Source organism: Camelus ferus, chromosome 8 (genome assembly GCF_009834535.1).
Source record: "Camelus ferus isolate YT-003-E chromosome 8, BCGSAC_Cfer_1.0, whole genome shotgun sequence".
Classification (NCBI taxonomy): Eukaryota; Metazoa; Chordata; class Mammalia; order Artiodactyla; family Camelidae; genus Camelus; species Camelus ferus.
Window position 1 is genome coordinate 66,654,888 of NC_045703.1, and position 19,299 is coordinate 66,674,186.

General features: G+C 44.2%; 1 long non-coding RNA gene across 4 annotated transcripts in view; it reads right to left on the reverse strand.

The window, feature by feature from the left end:
• The window catches only part of LOC116665459, a 39,110-nt gene extending 23,783 nt beyond the window's left edge, over positions 1-15,327 (reverse strand). For 2 of the 4 annotated variants that reach the window (XR_004322093.1, XR_004322091.1), the window contains exons 1-4: positions 14,776-15,327; positions 13,714-13,827; positions 11,638-11,793; positions 5,180-5,358 (exon numbers count right to left, since the gene is read on the reverse strand). This is a non-coding gene — a long non-coding RNA (uncharacterized LOC116665459). Of the gene's footprint in view, positions 1-1,849; positions 5,027-5,179; positions 5,359-11,637; positions 11,794-13,713; positions 13,828-14,775 lie in introns of those variants that run through there. The other 2 variants (XR_004322094.1, XR_004322092.1) reach the window with 2 other exon arrangements.
• Between the last annotated feature and the right edge of the window lie 3,972 nt (positions 15,328-19,299).

Below are 19,299 nucleotides of genomic sequence, written 5' to 3' on the forward strand. Positions count from 1 at the left end.
GACCTCTCCCTCCTATTGAGGCCTTTGGATAGCATGAGAGGTTTAAGACCTTAGAGTGCTGACAAGACAAACACACCTTACATGTCTGCCTCAAAAACGGTAATAAATGGAATGGGATAACATGCTTCATCCCATGGAATATTGAAATTTTCCCGAATGCAAAACTGCTTACATAGCTAGAGAGGAAAGTTATTTCAGTTTTTATGTCTAATTGCTGAACTGCTGAGATTTGCATTTTCCCATAATCAGTGCCTGGTGATGGCTGAAACATCTTGAGAAACAGCTAATCCAGCTCTCAGGGGAGGTGCCCCCAAGAACCACCATCTTCCCTAACCAGCAGTTTCTCCCACAGACACTTCTGCTACCACTCAGAAATGAGAGTTCTAGAAGGAGGAAGGCAAGTGAAATTTCCCCGTACCTGGAAGGGTTAAGCTCTGAGTCAATCTATAGCAAATGGCACACCCAGTTTGAGGTCCATGAGGGTGAAGTAATTAATCTGTGAGTCACATCACTGAATACATTCTATTCCACAGAATGTTGGTTAGCAACTCACTTCCAAACATCATGTCCACCGGCTCTGTGATACCCACTGTTTGAAGGTGAGATGAGCTGCTGATTTTGACTTAGCATCAGGCAATGAAACAAATCTGGCATTGAAATGGATTTGGGTTTTCACCCATAGATTTAGACTCTGAAAAGAAGTGCTACGTTGCATGATTCTATTTTCACACTGAACATGAGAGCCAGAGGGGAAGGACCACCTGGTACCCCTAGCTGAGGGGCAAAGGAGAGGCGCTTCTGAGAAACTTTCAGTGTAGGAAAAAGAAGGAAGGAAGGAAGGAAGGAAGAGAAGAAGGAAGGAAGGAAGGAAGGAAAGAAAGAAGGAAGGAAAGAAAGAAAGAAGGAAAGAATGAAAAGAAAGAAAAGACAAGGAACCGAGCTCAATGGCCCTCTTGTTTTATTATGTCATGGTTCTTTCAAAGGCTCTGACTATATGATTAAATTCTTAGCAACCGGCAGGACTTCATATTGATTGGTGTTTTTAACCACAGCCTTAAAAACCCAGTTATCATAACTACAGATCCTATTAAAAGAATCCTTTGCTTGTACGTCAGGAGGAATGAGCAGGCATGAGGGTGAGGCTATGTGTGTCTATCGCTGGGAGACAGGTGTGATGAGTTGCTGTTTTGTTGCTAGGCAATAGGTTTTATGTGACAACTATTCCCTTCCTCTGAAGAACTGAGTGCTCTTTTGTTTCATGAAGGCAGTGCATTTTCCTAGTATAAGAAGTACACACGGAGTTTACATTAATTCATAAGATTATAGTAAACAGGGTTTATGAAAGGGAATGCTATTCTATCTTAATTCCTTTGCTTGCTTTCCATTGCCACCTGAGAAATCTTTTGCTTAAAGAGACGTGCTTCTTTCCTTTCCTTATCTGATGACCATTGTTTGGCTTGTCTGGCTGTGGTTCGTGTGACTGTGAGTCTCTCTAAGCCTCTAAACTCTCCAGGTCAAGTAGTCAATTATGCCTCTGAGCTCCTCAGCAGAGCACATGTCAACATTTGGAAGTGTTATTAAATTTGATTTGATAATTTTAAACTAGTTAGCGAATCCTGATGTGAGCACTTTATGGTCTCTTCTATAGTCCTTCTTCTTTTATTGATTCTATCCTAATTTAGCATATGTGTTTTGTACTGACTATAGTCTCCCCCAAGGTAGGGCCCTAGATCGCTTGCATCCTTCCAGCCGTAATAGCGTCTAACTTGGGATGTAGTAGATGCTTAATAAATGCCTATTGAATAGATGAATGAATAGATGCACAAAGATTAATATAGTGTTGCATTTTCCAATTACATAGATTTTCAATAGATTCAAGGCAGGCTCCAAAAATAGTGAAGTGGCGATTGATTTATTATAGGTACTGTAAAAAGAGGCAGAAATAGAAATATGCTTTGTTTAGAGAACTTTCCTCCATAAAACCATACATTTTACACAGAAATACCAATCAAAAAATCTCAGGTATAGATTCAGAATATTGATATTCTTCTAATTTTAGTAGACCATGAAGTTAATTCCCAAAATGGAAATGGCTTGAGAACCAGCCCTGGGTTCCCTAAGGTAAGGTTTTCTCCTAAAGCAGTTAGGGCTTTGCTAGTATGTTACAATATAATCTTGAAAACGTATCCCTGACAACAGAAGTGACGTATGTGCTGGTCCTCCTCTTTGCCAGTGTAGGAAAACCTCTGGATGAAGTTTGTCTTTTGGGTTTCAGGAGATTAAAATGCTTCCCCCGCCCTATCCCGGCCACCTTCTAGGATGTCGATCTTTGTTCCCAAAGTATAACGGTTAATACTGACTGAGGGCCAGCTGCTGTTCTAAGCTCTTTACGTGAATTAATCTCTTTAATCCTCACCACAATTCTGTGAGGTGGATGTTATTATTGTCCATTTTATAGAGAAAGAAACTGACACACAGAGAGGTTAAGTAACTTGCCTAAGGACTCTGCATCTAGGATGTGGCAGAACTGAGTTTGGAACCCTAACTCCACTCTCCTAGCCCTTCTGTGACACCAGCTCTGAAACAGAGAAGGGGAAGGAAGTCCGAACACATGAATCATCACCACACCAGGTGGCCTCTCCACCCAGCAGCTGCCTTCCACACCTGCCCTCTCCTTGGCGTTGTTCTGGGCCGGTCCAGGGCTGATGGCTCACCTGTACCAAGGCGCAAGAGTCTTGCACATGTAGTGAATGCAAGTGTCAGTTCAGTCCCAGAGCTCCCTGTCCCTGGACTGAGCCTATGCTGTGGCTGAGCCCCGCTTCCCTGGGCTTGACTTAAGACTCACGCCTCCAGACCTGCACTGTGAAAGCCTGGGACTGGCCTTTGTGGAGAGCCAGGAAGGCACCCTGACACCAACTGCCTCAGCTGCATCCTTACAGCCTCAACAGCATCTAACTTGGTGTCCACCAAGAGGAGGTGCAGTCCCTGCAAGGGCAAGCCTGGGGCTACACCCAAGGGGACGTGCTGACTCGCATTATAGAGAGAACATCATGGCACTCCAACCCTGCCAAAGGCTGCCAGAACATAACCCGCCCTCTCCTCCCAGGGGCGGGGGGTGGGGGGCAGGCACACACCACCCCTCACATACACACACTCACTCACTATGTGCTTTTATGTAACAGGGTTGCCTTCTCACAACTCTCTTTTATCAGCAAACACTCCTGAAGGTACGGCCCATACCTGCATTCCAAAGACCACGCAAATCACTTCCCTCCCTGCTAAAGGCCCTCACTCCCAGAGTGACTCACAGCAACTGCCAAAGAGTAGTCAGCGGTGGGCCCCACCCTTCCCACAGGAAGTGAGAAAGGGTATATAATTTTTCTCTGGGTGCTGCTGCACATGTTAAATAGGTGATTTTAAAAAGTGAGAGCTGTTTAAGAGGTAGTGACAGCTCTGAAGTACAGAGTCAGGGACCTGGCAGTAGCCTGGTAGAGGCCACAGGATTCCTATAAACTCTTTTTATGAACAGGGCTTTGAAATTCCAGAGCCCGCAGGAGGTGGCTCCCTCTTTGATTCAGCGGTGCTGTGCCACCAAGAATGCACTGAGGATTGGGGCACTCGGGACACCTGAGATGTGGGGTCAGAGAGGCAGCCCCAGGGGAGAATTCCAGAGCTGGGGCTGGGTTCTTTTAGCATTAAAAAAACAAAGTGTCATTTCTTCCAGGAACCTCCTGGTAGAGCCCTAAAACCCCTACTAAACAAGTGAACGTTTATGCACCTTTGGGACCCTAACAAAAGTCAGGGGGAGGCCATTTCTGAAAGGCCACAGGGGTCCCTGAGATAATATTGATGTACAAGCTACCATTCAACGGCGCTCATGATGTACCCCAGATCACCTGTTTTATTCCAACTATCCAGCTTAGACAGTCTCCAGGAATTGGGGCAAACCAATATTCCACTTATAATCTCTCCAGAAAGATGAAGGGGCCACCTACAAACAGCTCTAGAACCACACGAGACCACTGATACATGAGGAAGACACAGATCACGGTGCTGTAGTCACCCGGGTCTTGTTAAAATGCGGATTGGCCAGGGGGAGGGTGTAGCTCAGTGGTAGGGTGCCTGCCTAGCATGCACAAGGTCCTGGGTTCGATCCTCACTATCTCTGTTAAATAAATACATACATAAATAAAAAACCTAATTACCGTCCCCCACTAAATAAATAAATAAATAAAAATATGGATTGCGGGTAGGGTCTGAGGTTCCGAATTTCTCTCAGTCGGTACCAAGCCTGCTGGTCCGTGGATCACACTTTGAGTGTTGGGGGTACTAGAGAGCACTTGGGAAGGGGTGGTCAGTGGACCCTGTTAGACTTGGGGAGGCTTCCTGGTGCATGAGGGGCTGAGAGGGGTCCTGGTTGGATGGGGAGAAGAGGAAGACACCCCAGATCCACCTGAGGGAAGTGAGTGACCTGGAGAGTCCTCATCGTATGTGGCAACTGTCCCCTGTCACAGACAGGATCAGCCAGACATATATCCTTGGGGGAGTGGAAGTGTGTGAGAGGCTAGGAGCTTGGGGACTGGACTCTGCCATTTAGCAGCTGGGAGACTAGGCAGGTTTGAGAAGTGGGGATAGTAACACCAATCCCCTAGGACTGGTGTGAGGATGGAATGAAGCTGGACAAAGTGCTTAGCACAGAGCCTGGCACAGCACAAGCAGTCAGTAGATAGAATACTTGTTGATATTATTATTATTATTATATTATTATTATTATTATTATTATTATTAACATCTGAAAGAGGAGGGTTATATCTCCTGTTTATTTCTGAGCCTTGGGCCAACATATCCCAAAACAGATGGCTCCCAGCTGAAGCAGGAGCCCCCCTTTTTCATGAATTTCCCTTGGGGTGTAGGGCAGTCCATGATGCTGGGGTGGATGGGAGACTTGCACGGCCTTGATACCTTGACAAGAGGGCAGAAGGGCCTTGATTCCAGGCCCTAAGGAGGCCCGAGACTGTCCCTTTTCCTAGACATGAACAAGGAAAAGGAGTTAGCATACTCAGGACTAATTTATTGGTGGAAAAATTTACTTTAAAATATTCTAAATAAGCCTGTCCTGGCATTGAAATGTCACCATATGGCAGGCTCTCAGCCACACGGAACCAGGACACGTTCTAACCTGAGATGCAGCCAGATCCAGGATGGGGATTTCCTAGTGTCAGGTTTTCTGATGCCGCATATCTCAAGGGCCCGCGAGGCCACACAGCCCGGCCTTCCAGGACAGCAAGAGCTGCGCTGAACGTAGTCACCGAAGCACCTTCAGCAGAAGTGCGGTGTTCACTTCTCCCAAATATTTCCCTTTGAGAGATAAACCAAGAGATAAATGGAAGGTATCAGGCAATGTCAAGCTCCAGCCAGGCCAGACCTCTCTGGAAGAGCAACTGGGAATGTTGATGAAATGGGCAGAATCTAAACAGCTATGATTTATTTCCCACAATATCTGGCACTTTTTAATCCTTTTTTTTCCCTCCTCCCTTTCTTTTTAACAGGGCAGAGCAAACAATCTTAAGGCCAATTGGCTGAGCAGTGTGTTTTTCTCAGATGGATTTGTTGGTGAAACGATGAAGTTTTTACATGGCTGTTATCAGTGCATCATTGCCACTCCAGTTCCTTATCTTTTCTTTCAAGGATTTAACCAACATGCAAAGATGACACAGGCCACCTCTTGTGCCCCTTCTTTTCCCTGGCACTGGCTGGAGAGCCCTAACACCTCTGGACTGTTTTCCTTGCCCCACACTTGCCCCACCCTCCGAGGTGCCCAGCCTCAGAGCGCCCCCCACCCACCCCGGGAGGCTCCCGCAGTGGCCTCTGGCTGACCAAAGATTGCTAGCTGGGAGCTCCTCCCACTCAGGGCCTTCCTGATGTCAGGTCTCAGGCCAGGATGACAACTGAGTCATCTCATCCTTGTTTAGGGGAGGGAGGAGGCCTCCCAGAGGCTCCCCACCCTTACCTGGGGTCACAGATGCATTTTAGGAGTGTATTTATCAGTTTGGCCTGGCAGAGATTAAGCAGGCAGTTAACAGAATACTTGTAGCAGCCACACACCAGGCAGAGTGTCAGGGTGTTGGCTCTACAGAGATGAGCGAGACATGGTCCTTGCTTCTGGCTGTTTCCAGGCCACCATGGATGGCAGATAAAGAATTCATGGTTAAACTGGAGGTGATGAAGGTAGAAGCAGGCTCTGGGCCCCAAAACCATGTGAGGGAATGGCCGACTCTGCTTCTGAGAGGTGGAGGCCTCCCAGAGGAGGTGACATCTGGGCTGTGCTATGGTCTGAATGTGTCCCCCAAATTAATATGTTGAAACCCGAACCTGCAAAGATGATGGTGTTAGGAGGTGGGGCCTTGGGGAGGTACTTAGATCATGAGAGAAGAGCCCTTGTGAATGGGTTTATTTAGCGCCCTTATAAAAGAGGCTCCTCACCCTTTTACCCCACGAGGACGCAGAGAGAAGGCACTAGTGCTGAACCAGAAGGAGGGCTCCCACCGAACCTGACCATACCTGCCCTTGACCCAGGGCTTCCAGCCCCCAGGAGCTGTGACAAATACACTGTTGTCATTTAGAAGCCACCCAGTCTGCAGCACTTTGTTACACAGCCGGAGCAGACTAAGAAAGGCTGTTTCTTCAGGGCTGAGTAGAAGTCTGCCGGGGGAGAAGAGGAGAAGTACACATGGGCCAGCGAGACAAGGATGTGAAGGCAAAGAGGTGGGTGTGAACCAGATGTGGCCTCTTCAGGGGCAGCATCGGGGTTGGCTGGCATGAAGGAAGGAATAGGACCAAGGGAAGGTGAGGCTGGAGAAGCACCATGGAGGTTAATGTGAGGGGCCGATGTGCATCCAAGGGGACACAACCTTGTCCGTGGGCAGTAAGGAGCTAACTGAGGACCACGGTGGCTCTAATGATGGGACCCTGAGACTTGACAGGAGGCATGGTGGTGTCGGGGAAGATCAGGTGAAGAGGCAGCTCAAGGGTTCCTGTTGAGAAGGGCCTGTAGTATCTAGTGCAGTACCACGCACTCCCGGGCGCTTGATAGGTTTCGTGATGTAGGTGACACGCCCTATGTGGTATAGGTGAGAAAAATATTGCAGTGAATGGTTACTCGGCTTAGCAGCCTTGTGACATTCTCCAGAGTGACTCTGCAAATTGCACTGTAAGTAAAATCCACTATCATTCTCTATGGCCTTATTATATGACTTGTGTACATGAAGTATGACCTCAAAATAAATGGGTTTGCCTGGTGAACAACCCATGTAATCTCTGGCATCTCACGGAACAATCTCCTTCACATGTGGGTACAGTCATTCTGTTGATACCAAGAGGGTACGTCAAGGGGACAGCCCAAACCAAAGCTTAGGGTTATCTGGAGAGAAAAGTCCTAGCAGAATCCTGATTCACTGGGTTTAAAAGACGCTGCCACAGAGGAAGTCACTGAGTCAAGAGTCAAGAGACTCTTCTGAATAGGTGGGTCTGTCTGATTTGTGTGGAATCAAGGGTGGATTTCTGGAGAAAATGGGGCATGAACTTTGAGCCCCTCACTTGCATGGTCTCCTTCCTGCAAAGGTCCTGTGCCAATTTTTTAATTTGTAATTTTACATTATTTTTCTTGGAGAGGCATAAATAAAACCTAAATCTGCCCCCGGGTATATTTCCAATCCGAACATGACATTAATCTTCAGCAGTAAGCAATTAGAGCCATGGTAATATTTAAGCATTTTATGATTGGAGATGGCTCCCAACTGTAAGGATGCCTTAATGGAAAGAATGAGGGGTTGTGTTCACGGTGCTGTAGATTCTGACTTCAATAGACACTTGATCTCAAAAAGTAAATTTGAGTAGGGGAGAATATAGCTCAGTGGTAGAGCACATGCTTACCATGCATGAGGTCCTAAGTTCAATCCCCAGTACCTCCATCAAAAAAAAAAAAAAAAAATTACTCCCACCCACTGCCAACACACACACACACACACACACACACAGTAAATCTGCATTGCCAGGCCCAACTTTTCCAAATTCTTTTTTTTTTTTAAATTGGGCAAAACTGGCTCAGTAAGGGTGACTAGGCAGACTGCACTGCACTAGTGGATGCCTACTAAATGTGGTACTAAATTGTGGTACAAATATATTAGTGCTAACATGCTTGAAGTCCTTGGGGTTTTGTGTTGTTTTAATAATTCCAAAACACAAAACTGTTGCAAGAATAATTCAAAGAACTTGTTAGTTCTTGAACAATTTGAGAGTAAGCTGCAGGCATGATTTCCCCTTACCCTTAAAAACCTTCATGTAAATCGCCTACCAACGAGGATGGTCTTCTACAAAACCACAATATAACCATCAAGACTAGGAAATCAACACTGGAACATTACAACTATCACCAGCTCCATTCCATTTTTCACCAATTGTCCAAATGTCCTTTATAGACAAATGATCCAATACAGGATTAGGTACCTCACTCAGTTGTCAAGTTTCCTTAATCTCCTTCAGTCTGAAGTGGTTGCTTGGTCTTTCCTGGTCTCTCAAATCATTGACATTTTGAAGATTATAAGCCAGTTAATTTATAGAATGTTTCCCAATTTGGATGTGTCTGATACATTCTCGTAATTAGATTCAGATTAGACATTTTAGTACGAATTTCACAGAAGTGATTTGCGTTCTTACTGTATCCCATCAGGTGACATGTGATTTGTCCCTTTATCAACGTCCCTTTATCAATGATATTAATTTCTTTGACAGCTCCTGCCTCAGGTTTATTGTACAAATAGCACAGGAGGACACCAGCTTCATGCAAACAGCAGTCCTTCTTTCCTCATATTGGCACATGGAGACCTTTACTCCAGGGCCTTCATGGGGCACAGGCACTTTTAGGAGGCCTGAGCGGCAGCTGGAACTGGAGCTGGAGCTGGACCTTAGTTTGAGTCTTGGCCTTGGCCTTTGGCCAGCAAAGCTTGAGACTCTTGGGGCTGGAGGCACCAGCATTGCATCCTGAGCTTGGGGGAACAATGTAGGCAAGTCAACTGAACTTGTGGCTAATGTTCTTTGGGATCTTGGGCTTGACCTCCTTGGGCTTGACAAGTACCCTGAGAGCCTTGGCATGTACACTCATGGCCTTGGCACTGTTGGCCTGCATCATCTTCAGACTCTTCTTATGCTTCTTGGCAAAGCACATGTTCCTCACAAATTTGAAGTCTTAAGAGTCATACTTTCATAGTTTCTCAATGCCATTTGTGTGCCATTTTCAGGACTGGTTGTGCATGGTGTGGTTCTTGGATGTGGCATGTCTGCACTGTAGCCCACCAAAAATGTTAACTTTGATCATCTGATTCAGGTGTTATCTGTGAGGTTTTTCACCATTAACTTACTAATTTTCTCTTTGTTTGAGACTATGCAAATATCTCATTCCTCATCAAACTTTTGTTCACTTGGTTTTAGCATCTGTTGAAGTTTCTTGCTTAAATTAATTATTACTATGATGAGTTACCAAAAGGTGATTTTATAATTCTATCACTCCATCTATAGTTACTGATTGGCATGCTACTAGAAGTCTGAGGTGTCTCTTCTCTCTGCCTATCTATCTATCTATGGCAATATTACTTTATAGGCCAACAAGATGTTCCAGATTCATCTTATACTTTCCCTGATTTAGCTGTGGAATCAGGGAACCCCAGTTGCTTTCAGTAAATAATGGGCTTTAGAAAACAAGATTTTGGTGCTAGGTGTGCTCATTGCTATTGGGGGTCTGTTTTAGGCTCTCTCAATAGTCAGAAGTTGAAATTATAGGTGTACATATACACACACATATATTGAAAACCATCAGTACATATTATCTCTAATTTCAATGCAATACAACATGGTTCATTCTAACATCTCCCCTTTCCATATCTGTAACTCCTCTTTTCAACAGTGAGAAACCTGATTGCCATTATCCTCAATATATGTACTTATTTGCTCATTCTTCTTGCATGAAAACAGTCTCCTGACTCTGCCAGATCACTGCCCTGCTTAGCACACCTTTGTGTGAGCCACTGATCCCAAGGGCTGTGAAATTGAATTATTAAAGGAAGGCAGGCCTTGGTTTCTTTTTAAAATGGGAATATGATGGATTGTGTATACTTCACGTTTGTAGACTGGCAGTATCAGCAACATGGATCAGCTTAAGAAAGTGACTTCGGAAATTCTGATTTTATGTCTTTCACTTTTCACTGGTAAACTTTACAAAAAACTTTATCTACAGGGATGAAATCCCCAAACCCCTGGGTTACTGAGACCATCAGGTCTTGGTAATTTAAATATGCATTTAAAGGGAAATCTTTCGTATTTTATCTAGTATTTTCAGATGTTTTGTAGTAAGAGTGTTTTCAAATTAGATTGTCTACCTTGTTACCAGAAATTTCAGTTCTGAACACCTAGTTTGAAAACACCTTGAGTAATTACTCTGAAAGGTACACTTCTACTGGCAAGTAAGTTGCTATGTAGCCAGGCCAAGAATGTATGCCACTGGCTCCCCTTGGAAACCTCCAGCTTTGGGAGAATGCCTGGGAAACCTCTAGACAACAGTAAAATGTCAGGCTTTTTCAAAGTCTGCCCATCTTGACAACCCATCCCTAGTGGTGTGAAACAGCTCCTTCCTAAAAGGCTTTTCATGCACCTGGGAAGCTGCCCTATCTATAATCTGTCTATCTATCTATCTGTCTATCTGTTTATCTATCTATCTCCCTTTAGTCAAGATTCCCACAGCAATCACCACAATGTTTCAGCCAGTCTTCTGTTATCTGGAGCTTTGAGAAGGGGCTTGTGACCAAGGACTAGGTGAAGGCATCTAATGATTGCCGACATTAGCCAGAGAAGGGTTTATCTTTCATTCTAGGCATTTTTAGGATTCCTGCTATAAAATACTACCATCATGAACCATCCTGCCCTGCCCAGATCCACCCAATGTAGTGTAACTCTTTAGTTTTACTGTCAAAGGAATAATCAAGACTCCCCAGTGCAAGGCACAGTAAATGGCCAGGAATGTTTCTGTATTTTAACTTGACAGATTTTGAGTTACATAGTCTTTGGATACAGCCATTATAGAATCAGTATCCAGCACCTTTCCTATTTCAGGTGTACCTCGGAACTGATCTTCAGGTGTTCTTTCCATGGTGTGCATTTCTTATGCTCCACTGATTGTTTTGGCAGGAACATTTAGCCTCCATCTTATCAATAATGTTTATGTTAAAATGTGCCCCTTTGGTGACTGTGGCATTCTGTAACAAAGATTTGCTGGCTAGGACCTTGTACAAGCAAGCCATTATTATAAATTCCCAAATAAAGCAGAGAGCCTTGGCATGCGTTTCATAGTAAAGTGAGCAATGTCAGTAAAAAAGAAAAAAAACCCTTAAACTTGCAGTTTTTAGACAAAAGGGCAAGTCTAAACATATTAGAATGCTGTGTGTATTAAATGTGGCAATTATCCCCCACGCTGCTGGAACCATTTGTTTACTATCAGAGAACAAGGACTGATGTCTGGTAAAATAATTTCCCTAAAAATTCAGCTGAAGTTCTAATTCTGGGCAAAGCAGAGATAGTAAAATACCTTACCACGGCAAGTAACAGGGGCAGTACCACCTCTCAGAACTGTTCACCAGATCCAAGGCCTCCATTTTTCTTCCTTTAGAACAGCACGGAAGGCCTGTCTGCAGACTCCAGGAAGCAGCTTTTCCACATCGTCTTAACTTCCGTTAGGTTCCACACTACCTGCAGGATGGGGATCAAATGCTTTAGTGTGGCTCTCAGGCTGCTGTGTGCTGACTGCCTGCATCTCTCAACACTCCCACAGCCTAAGCCCTTGAGCTTGGTGTTGCCTACAATCTCCAGAGCCTTCTCCAACGCTGCACCCGTGCACACAGACTTGCATTCCTCTATGGTAGGAATTAATTCTCAGCTGCCTTGTTTGCTTGTTCAGCTCTTACCTCCTCTAGACTGCAAGCCACTCACAGCAGCTACCATGACTAATTTAAATTTATGTGTATGCTTGGGGCATAGAAAGAGAGCGAGTTATTTGTTGAATGAATGAACTCTTCAAAGGGGCCATGTAGATTCTCATAGGCTCAGATTCCAGGGTGGAGGCTGTGTTCACTTGCTTCGCGATATAGCAGAGGGCACTTTCATTACCTGCTACTACTTGGTTCCTCAGTTTTGTCAACAGAAGATGTTGTATTGAGGCAACAGTAAAGAGTCAGGGGACTGGCAGGTTTTCAAAAGCAGCCCTTTATTGGAGCAAAAAATTATCTGAGCCAATCACACCCTAAATTACTCTTGCTGGCAATAAAAGGAGTTAAAAGGATGAATCAAAACCATTATATTAAGCTATATTGGCATCCAGCATCTATTATATTACATGCTCAGTTCATATCACTGCATTTTTGTAGCTAATAACTTACCAGTTATTTTCAATAACTGATTTTGTATGTTATGTTATATATTAATTTCTTATATCATATTATGTATAACTGTATGTTTATTTCTTACCCCTAAGACACAAGTTCTATTAAAGACTGTTAGGTCTAAAAGTGTACATTACGGTGATCTAAAAAAGTGGGTATGTCTTATTTCTTTTCTGTTGAATTGGCTGCTCATTGGACTGAATCTCATAACCCAAACAGGTATTTGGGTATCAAGTACATGTTGCCTGAGATACATTTTTGAATTAGGAAAAAGTAGCCCCACCTTAATTGCATTTAATGATTTGCAAATTTCTGGAGATTCAGTTTACTTAAAACATATTGGGATCTGTAATGGTTCGCAAAGTTAGCATTTCTGTAGTAATATACACCTCGCTGTGCAAGACACACACACAAACACACAGCACATTTTATAACCTTATATTTGAAAAGAAGAATTAAAACCTTCTCTTTCCCTGACTAGCAGTAATGAGAACAATCGGCTAATTGATTAAGCAAGATCAATCAACAAAAACGAACAGCTTTAAAAGGTGAAAACATCCTCTGAATTATATTTTAAAAGAAATGCCTTTAATTTTTATTAATGCCTAGTTGTTCCAGTTCTTAGTTTTTGTGTTTGTTTTTCTTTTCTTTTTTGTCTTGTCAGACCATGTCATTCTCAATAAGAATAAAGGTCAGAGTTGGAGCTTGGGACCAGTAAGAAAAAACAGCTTATTATTACCATAAAAGCAAAGGCAATTTCCCTAATGCCTGCTTGTGAACCAGGCTCTTTTTGTTGACATGTTTTCAGAAAGCTCTATTAAAGAAAAATCAATCCCTTATACCTAATAGATGTTAAGTAACTATTTGTTGAGTAAATGACAGATACCATTAGAGCTGAAGCTGATATTTGGAAATGATTGTTTCTGAAGTTTCAATAGGGATGTTTAAAGTTATAGGTGATAATAAATGTCTTACTGTGAATTATTCCCTGACTATAAAATTTAGTACTGTCAATGTAGCCCTGTAAAAGGAACAATAAAGGAATAATCATCACAGCTAGGTGCTTTCCTTCTTAAACGTTCAAGGAAAAGGGCAAGAAAGATAACCAACCTTTTTTAACATCTATATACACCACACACTAATCCAGGAACTTCAGAGATCTCACTTAATCCTTGCAGCAAAGTAGGTTACAGATAAGGAAAATGAGTTTCAGAGGAGTTTAGAAACTCACACAACATCCAACAGAGAGGGAGGGCTGGGGATTGCACCCAGGCCTGTGTGACCTGGGGCCCTGGAGCCACTGCAGTGTCTTGCATTTGGAACTTCCATCAGGTAGTTCTGGAAGCTGTATAGGGGAAAGTGTAGAGAAATGTTTTGAGTCAGTCTTAAGACCAATTTGCTTCTTGGTTCCTAACCAACTAAGTGGATCTAAGTGAGGCCGCTTTGTAAACAATCCAGTCTCCATATCAACAGGCACAGCACAATCCAAAATCTTTCCCAAAACTTTGTACTACAGGTTTAACATGGTCTGTTGTTCAGGGGAAATAGACTGTTAAGACCCCTGGCACCATTATTTTCCCTTCCTAGCAATCCTTTTCTTAAGCCAGCACAGCAGCAGGACAAACACCTTCCTGGGAAATTATGACACTGACTGATTGATCTCATCTCCTTTTGTGCCAGACAAGACTGAATTTCCAGTCAGATTAAACAAGGAAAAAAGAAACTACAGAGCTTAGTACTCAAGGGCACAAACGTTGAAGTCAGAACACGTGGCACTGCCATCATGTTAATGTGTGACTTCAGCCAAGTTATTCAAACCCTCTGGGCCTTAATTTCCCTTTCTGTAAAATGGGAATAATAATGGTATCTAAGTCATGGGAATTTCATAAGGACTAAGTGAAATGTCTGTTAAGCATTTAAATGCCTGGCTTACTGAAAATACTTAATGAGTGATAATTTTTATTGATGCTGTTCAATAGTTACTAAGTTATATTCTACATACCTAACCGCAAAAGATCTCATGGCTGTGCGCTCAAGAAATCTCAAAGGCCTTTATTTCAGGGGCTTTGCAACCATAAGTGAACTGTGATTCTTGGGAGGAACACAGAACTCTTGACTAGAATCCCTTTCAAGCTAAGTTCTCATCCAATAGAAAGTGATGGTTTCAAATAGTCCTTTTCGCTTATCTTTTTATGTATGGTAGGACTTTTCGTGAATCACACGTTGCATTTATTCAGTAACTTTCAAACCAAGAGAAATGAAAGAACCTTGAAATTCAGAGCAGTAATACCACCTGATTGATTAACAGCCAGGAAGCAGGGAAGGCAGACGTGGCTCTCTGATCACTAAATGGAAATGCGGTGGAAACAAGATCCTCCTGCGACGTCTAAGGAGTGTTCTGTTCCTTTGGCTTCAGAGAAGGGTAAATGATAGCACCGAAGGGAGAGAGGAAAGGAGGCCCGGGGACAGCCGGACGGAGAAGGCCTCTGAAGGCTGGTTTAGCAAAGAGCGAGGTAAGGGTGGCAGAAAGGCAGGTCTGCAGAGGGAGCTGACAAGCGCTCTAGACAGGAAATGCCACCTGAGCGGCTTCGGGCTCGAGTCGCGTAACGTTCATGCCGTTTCTGTCATGTGGCTTCTGAGTGTCGGGCCATCCGGCAACTCCCTCCCAGAGGCGGGAATTAGTTCGGCTATCCACAGCCCCTTTCGGCCATACAAGCTCTTTCATTAAAATATAACCCAACTGACAGATTGCACAGGGAACACGGCGGCCCCAGAGCACCCTCGGAAAAGGTCGGGGTCTCGGGACGCCAGAACGCAGACCGCCTCCGACCGAGAGGCCGCAGGAAGCGCCCCTCCCCCGGGGCTCACCCCGCCCCGCGGCGCGCAAGCGTGTCCTCACCGGCAGCCGGCCAATCAGAGCGCGCGACCTAAAATAGCGCCGTATAAATGCGCGTGCGGCCGGCGCCGCCAGCTCAGAACCGCGCTGGGGTGGGGTTGCGCGCGCAGGTGAGTGGGGCGGGGTCGGGCCACCTGCGGAGAAGGGCGGGGTGGGCCCCCGCGCACCTGCTTCCGCCTGACCTGGGCGGGAAGGCAGTCAGCGGGGGCTCTCCAGCCTTGGCAGAACCTGCGTTTCTAGGGGAGTAACGCGGGCCGGCCGGACTCCACTTCCACAGTGCTCATCACTACCTCGTCTAACTGATTTCCTCTTCGGAAGGAAGCACCATCCGCAACCTGCAGGCTTGCTAAGTCGAAGGACTCGTTCAAAGAGCAGACCGCAACCGAGTTTCCGGTGGCGACTCCCTGTCCCGCTCATGCAAAAGTTAACTTAGCCGGCGCTTAAGCCCCGGAAGAATGGACGCGTTACACGCTCTGAGAGCAGGCTCACAATTGTGGGTGGGAGACAGAAGGGTACCCGCCCAACTGAGGCCGAAAGTGATAAGATAGACATCCTTCCCAAGAAATGATCAATCTAGGGAGGCATTTCTAGGGTTCACCTTTCTAGGAGGTGACTTGAGATAGTAGGTGGGAAAACAAAGGCGTTGGCGTCATACACACATGCGTTCCAACCTCTGAACACTTAAGCAAACCTCGAGTGGCCCCATCTTTAAGGTGCAGTTAACAGTACATGCCCCATAACATATTTTTGAGGAGTCCCCCCCCCCATGATCATGTTCATTTCTCTCTCATTTTCCTTCCTGTCTTCCTTCGTATTCTCTCCTTCACTTTCTTTTCTCCTTCATTCCTTATTATTATTATTTTTCTAATTGAGGTATAACTTTCACATAATAAACGGCACAGATCTTAAGAGGACAGCTGGGTGAACTTTTACACATGTAATCAGCTCCCAGATCAAGATGTAGGATATTTTCATCACCCCAGGTTTCCACCTGCTCCTTTCCAGTCATACTTAGGTAACAACTATTCTGACTTCTATTACTGTATATTAATTTTGCCTGTTCTTAAATTTAATATGATTGCAGATAAGCAGTGTACCCTTTTCTGTCTGGTTTCTTTCACTCAACATAATGTCTGTAAGATTCATCCATGGTATTGCACATATCAGTAGTTTGTTTATTACTAGGTAGTGTTCTGCTATATGAATATACAACAATTAATTTATCCATTCTACCACTGATGGGCATTTTGGTTTTCAGTTTTGGGTTATTATGAACGAAGCTGCTGTGAACATTCGTATGGTCTTTTGGTGAGTAAGTGTACTCAATCTTGGGTACATACCAATGAGCAGAATTTTTATGTCTTAGGATAAGTGTATGTTTAGTTTTAAAAGACACTGCCTAGCAGTTTCCCCAAAAGATTGAATTGATATATGAAAGTTAGTTACTTCACATCCTTGCCAGGAGTTGGCATTAAGAGTTTTTATTAAAAAATTCTTGGTGAGTATGTAGCAATACCTCCTTGTAGTTTTCAGTTGTATTTTTCTAATGAATAATGACTTACTAACTTACCAGCCTTTTGGGTTATGTAATTTTGTGATATGATTGTTTAAGTCTCCTATTTTGTATGGGTTTGTCTGTCTTTCCCCAACAATTTCTATGAAAGCTTTATATTTTCTGGATATGAGTCATTTGCTAGGCATATGTATCATGAATATATTCCCCCCACCTGTGCCTTGCCTATTCAGTTTTTTATGATGTCTTTATTTTATTTTGTTTTTTAAAATGAGCATACAATAACTTTTTTTTTTTAATTTACAGTTCTGGGAGATTTGACACATGTCAGATTTGCTGAGACTGAATTGATGTCTTTGGAAATAAGTTACCCTCAGTCCCTCCAAGGGCCCATGTCAGACCATGTAGTCATGTAGGTGCCCACAAATGTAAAACTTTTTTGAGCTGTGCACTTAAGATGAGTGTTCTTTATGCACTTTATTGTCTGTATATTAAACCTCAATAAAAAAGTAAAATCTTTCTGTCAATGTGTCCTATTCCCCGCCTCCAAACACCACTACCATCATACTGGAGCCTTCAGTATGGTCAGTCACCTGCTGGTTGTCTGGGGGAAGAGTGACCAAGTGGTGGTCTGAGTGGCAGCTGAGTTAGCACCTGGGTCTCCAGCTTCTTTCAATCCATGTTCCTCCCTGAGCTGAGCCCAGGGCTGCATGGACTGCCCTGCCCTTAGAATCCAGTGAGGATTTTCCTTAGGCCACTGGCAAGGTACAGCTTCACACTGAGGCTCGGCTTGGTCTCTGTCCCTACGCATGTGAATGACCCTGTCTTAAAGTGTCCTAGGGTATGAAAAAGGCAGCGAGAAGACTATGCCCCAGGAGAGGAGAGGCATGGAGGTGAGAGGTGGGGAGCACAGATACTGAAAGGACTGATTCACAGAATTCCTGAGTAGAGACAGTGGTTAAATACCTCCCACTGTGAAGGTATAAAGGAAAGAGGGAAAGGAGGAAGGAAGAAAGGAAGCAGCGAAGGAAGGAAGGAAGACGGAAGGGGAATGGGGGAAAGGAAGGAAGAAGGGAAAGAGAGGGATAGAAGGAAGGAGAACAAAAGACTTAAAAGATACACACTAAAGTAGGATAGAATTGTGGACGATTTAAAAAAATTTTTTGCTTGTCTGTATTTTCTAAAAAAAATTTTTTACAACAAATGTGCATTATTTTTGCAATGATATAAATAGGTTGTTTTGTTTGTGCTTTATAGTGCCTAACTACATGCCATGGTGGGAAGTGTGTACTCAACGGTTCCCAACAGGTCCTGTTCTATTTTGACCTCAGGTCAATCTGCCCTGGTCTTAGGGGATTTCAGGTTGACTCACCCTGCTCTATGATCATCTTGGGTACTTTATCATCTTTAGGATGGTGCGAGAACATGATTTTATTGGGAGCCTTTTTTCTTGAAAATGAATTACTAAAGACATAGCCAAGAAAGAAAATGAGCCTACCACGTGTATGAGCAGAGCAGGCTGGGTTCTCTCCAGGGCCCCACACAGGTGAGTCTTGGGCTCAGAGCTGCGAAGGAGTGGGTTACCTCTGGCCACCAGGGCCTCAGGTTTTCAGGCTCCTCCTCCCTTTCAACATTTGTTCCCAGGAAAGGCTCTGTAGTCTCCTTCATATTGAATTTAAAAGCACTTGGAGAGAGACCAGAGCCCTCAGGGGGCTCAGAATCTAAGATCAGAATCTAAGCAGAGATGCTCTATGTTGTAGATTTCTGCCAGAAGAATCAATTGCTGCACAGGTGTTTTCATGATAGAATGGGAAACCTGTGTAATGCTTTTACTGCGAGTTCTTTAACACAAGCTGCCACCAACTCTGCCACTCTAAGACCCTGACCCAACCCCATTTCCCACCCCAGTCCCTGCTCCAAGGTCCCTGTTCCTGCTTGGAATGGTCCATGGTTGTTGCTACATTTTAAAATCATGTCATCATTGATTAGACCTCATTTGACACTCAGTTTGGTGACCAGGTGCTACTGAGCAGAAGGTTTGAGGTGGCCTGCAGTGCTCCAGGCCCCTTCTCTGGGGGAGGTAGGCTTATCATGTACCAGAAGGATGCAAGCACAGGCGGTCCCCGACTTACAGTAGTTTGACTTATGATCATTTGACTTTATGATGATGCAAAAGCAACGCATGTTCAGTAGAAACTGTACTTCACATTTGGAATTTGGAGCTTTTTCCAGGCTAGGGATATTTGGGACCACCCTCTCTCATGAGGCTGGGCAGTGGCTGTGAGCACAGCTCCCAGTCAGCCATGCAGTCACGATGGTCAACAATCAATACACTTATAATCACTCTGTACCCAGACAAGCATTGTTTTTCACCTTCAGTACAGTAGTTAATAAATCGCATGAGATAT